General features: G+C 31.5%; 1 long non-coding RNA gene across 2 annotated transcripts; it reads right to left on the reverse strand.

The window, feature by feature from the left end:
• Nucleotides 1–606: 606 nt before the first annotated feature.
• Nucleotides 607–3,708, reverse strand: LOC141679174 (uncharacterized). Of its 2 annotated transcripts, none has more exons than XR_012558068.1 (3): nt 3,181–3,708; nt 2,936–3,032; nt 607–725 (listed from the first exon to the last, which is right to left on the reverse strand). It is a non-coding gene; the product is annotated as an uncharacterized LOC141679174 (long non-coding RNA). The 2 variants fall into 2 exon arrangements; XR_012558067.1 differs by having other exon boundaries at nt 2,936–3,028; nt 3,181–3,705.
• Nucleotides 3,709–4,097: the final 389 nt, after the last annotated feature.

Raw genomic sequence — 4,097 nt, forward strand, 5'->3', positions numbered from 1 at the left:
GCGAAATCGGTCAAATTTAATTAAATTTGACCGACTAAATATGACCGCTCAAATTTGACTAACTAAATTTGACCGTCTAAAATTGACCGACGGTAGTCATTTATATTTTTTCACTCTTGACTTCAAAATTTTAAAAAAATTGAATTTCCCGCTCTTTATACATAAACATGACCAACTACGGTCAAATATGTCAAAATTATACATTTGACCGAGTGGCTCGCACTCAATTTTATAAATTTGACCAATTCATTTTCGAATCACATTTATAAATATTACCCTGATTTTTGTAGGTCAAATTTATAAATATGACATTCATTGGTCAAAATTAGTAGGTAAATTATTATATTTTCAATTTCTGGTCAAATTATAAAATCGAGTGATTTAAGTCAAATTTAACAAGCAAAATGCCAAATGTAACTAGTTTTAGTCAAATATAAGATTATATAAAATATACATACATAGATTAAGAGGATACAAAATTCCATTATATTTACATGTCTCTGGTTATAGTTGGATGTCAAGGGAACCACAATCATTCTACATACGTGTCATACCAGATAATTTACAAAAATAACACCACAAATTATCTTTAAACAAGAATGTACCAACACTTAAAACATAAAAGCAGCACTGAAGCACAACTTCCAACACCTTCCAATAGCCATCAAGTTGCCAAATGTTAACAGCAAAGCAAATTTGATCGGATTGGAAAACACAATGAATGACTGCAAAAAAGACATCAAATGTTAAAAATTAGATTAGGGTGAATAGTCCAAAGAAGGCATATATAGCACATTGATGTAAACAATATGAACCAAGCATAATCTAAATAAAGCTCCAATTTTACATCATAAAGCTATCAACTCTACCGTACCCAAAGTAATAGTAGATAGGCTCAATTGGATCATACATATCTCTAATACGCCCTTTATTTGAAAACACATTTTAAGGTTTGAGAATTTATTATCGTAAATCAGAATACTATTTTACAATAACATTAGGTTTAAACTCGAGACCTCCGATATTAGGCTCTGTACTCGATTATATTATAACCAAATTTCCTTACACAAACATTGAATTAACATAATCGGCAATAAAAACTCTATATTTTATACAACAATACAACTTGTCATCACAATGCAAGTAAAATATATAAACATAAACATGAGGGTCAAATAGAGTTAATTTAAAAGGTCACACCAAAAGCATGAGGAATAAAGTAGTGAGCAAACAGGCAGTGAAAGCGTAAATTCTCTGGTAGATTAAATTAATATCAGGTATAGTAAATTAATGAATTAAATATTGATTTTAATTAAGATCATGAGTGTGGATTAATTAAACTGGTGATGAGAGAGTGAACAGAGGTCTTGTGTATCGTATAATATTTCATCTTCTCCTTCTTTACCAACCCATGGTCAATATCATTTGGGATTTCCTATAATATTTACAAGGCTTATTGTGAAAATACTTAACCTGCTTCTATAAAATTTCTTCTCCTACATATCAGTTAGCAATCGAAGTATACGATTAATCATAAAAAATATACCAAATAAACAAACCAATACTAACCTGTTAAGGTGCCTATGAACATCAAAAATAACTATTAGAATATCATAAAGACCATTTTCACTCCACGCACATTCTACCCAAACTTTTATGTCTTTGGATCGGTATCCTCATCTTTTTAATATAAGCCCTGGGGTTTCAAACAAACACTGTACATAAAATCAAGAAAAATTATAATAATCATACTGAGCAGTCCTATAAGAGCCTAATAAAAGTATACAATCCCTTTAATACATTCACAACTCGTTCTAAAACAAAAATCCAAATTGAACCATTACTTCCCACTAGAAACAAAAATTTCAATTGCCTGACACACTTCTTACGCATGAAACACAGCTCCAGAGACATCAAGTAAGTCGAAGAGGGATACCAGAGATAAGTACCTAACAAAATTCTAATTTGGCCAACATAACTATAATCATTAGATGTACATGTAGGTTTGGCAGTGATAATTGAAATAAAAATTTTAAGACGACACTTCAACAATAGGTACATACAATTTGAGTGTCTCATTTGGTCATCACTCCTAAAACTTCATGTGTGGTTGTATTTGTCTTTCTGGAAACACCAACAACCTTTGTCCCAACTTATGACAAAAGGAAAATACAAGGCTTATTATAAAAATACTTAACCTAATTTTCAATATCCCATATGATATTGACCATCGGTTGGTAAAGCACAATAACCTAATGATGTATCATGAAAATTACAGCATGGTGGACCATCTCCAAATTGAACAATTAAGACATATGCAGGTACATACCCCTGCAACTTCAACAGGTTATCCTAATGAAGTACCTTTCTGGCTTCAACTACTTACAATAATATTACCAGTCCTGGAGTCTCTTATTCAGAGTGATACACAAAACATAAAATTTGGTTGATATACTCTGAGGCTTGCGCCGAATGTTACTTTAACTAATAAGCTAAATTAATTAATGAGTTCACTATGTTTTCTAGAAATAGTAATTGAATTCTTACCAGGAATAAACCACAAGTAATCCGGGGGCTAGTTTTTAGTTTCTTTCAACATTAACAGTAACTTCAGAGTACATACTTTAAGGCAAAGACATAGTGCAACATTTAGAGAGAGAAACCATGGAAAGGGAAATATATCAGGGTGACATTAATGGACATGATTTCTCACACAAAAAAACACCAATATCCCAAAAAGTCAGAAACTAATATCAGACATACCATATAATAAATTCAGATATCCAACACACTAAATTCAGATGAACAGAACTTTGAGTAGATTATGTTAATGTATATAAGCTAAAGAGGCCTAATTACATAACTCGGTTCTATAAGAAATCAAGATCTCTGATATAACCATTCATACACTTGTAATAATTCGTCTACTTTTTACCTTCTCAGCAGTAGAGGCTGTTGCCTGAAGCTGAACATTTTTCTCATCCACGCTCTTATGTAACATATCTATCTCATCTTCCATATTTCTCCGCTTCCTGCAAAACCACAAAAAACACCATTAAATCTCAATCACAAATGTCACACAGTAAAACAAATTCCAATAGAAGTTCCACATCACCAAAATTTCTTTGATTTCCAATAGTATCTACCAAATACGAACAAGAAACAAATTAACAGATTCACCTGCCTAGTCAACGTTTCTTGAACAAAAGATTGTTCCCAAGTAGCAAGTCTGCTCCGTACTAACGACACGACATTACAGAGACGTCACCAGTGTTATGGGATTTAGGACGCCAAAAACTATGATTCTTCTCAGTCAAATCCTTCAACAAAGGATCGATTTCTCTACTACTAGCCATTAACACACAAAGTTTCAATCGGCACAAACATAAGGGCCGTATCTGCAATTACAAAATCAAAAATATAAGCAGTAATTGCAAACCCAAACGAAAAAGGTAAAATCAGAGAGAGAGATAGAGAGAGACATAAGTGAAGGTTAATCCCTAATTGAAAAACCAAGCCCTAATTGAAAAACCAAGGCCTAATTGAAGAAACCCCAATTCAATTGAACCCTAATTATGAAAGTAAATCCCTAATTGTATAGCAGAGATTGGTAATAGTGGCCACTAAGAGATAAGACAGAGAGACCAAAGAGATTAGTGAGAGAGTGAGAAATGGTGAGAGAAAGTGAGAGAGATAATTACGAAGTGTGTACTCATAAAATGTGTATTGGACAAGGAGATGGAGCAGCGTGTTTCTACACCAAATTTTCAAATTGTATGAAATTTTGGGCGGCTGTTTTGACCCAAAAATCACCCGCCGGAGTCCAATTATTCTCCAATTTGAGGGAAATACTTTATTATTTTAGTAAATAAAATCCTAATAAATATTTTAGAAAAAAAGTTTATTACTTATCTGTATTTATATTTTTTATAATTCCTATATTTACATCTTTAATATTATTTTTAAAAAAACTTATACATATACTATTTTACTTTTTAATATTTATATAATTACTATTTTACTTCTTTTTAATTTGTTAAATTTCATTATGTAAAAGATTCGTATATAATCGTGTATCTTATTTATTCAGTTTGTAA

The sequence above is a fragment of the Apium graveolens genome, chromosome 1 (assembly GCF_009905375.1).
Source record: "Apium graveolens cultivar Ventura chromosome 1, ASM990537v1, whole genome shotgun sequence".
Classification (NCBI taxonomy): domain Eukaryota; kingdom Viridiplantae; phylum Streptophyta; class Magnoliopsida; order Apiales; family Apiaceae; genus Apium; species Apium graveolens.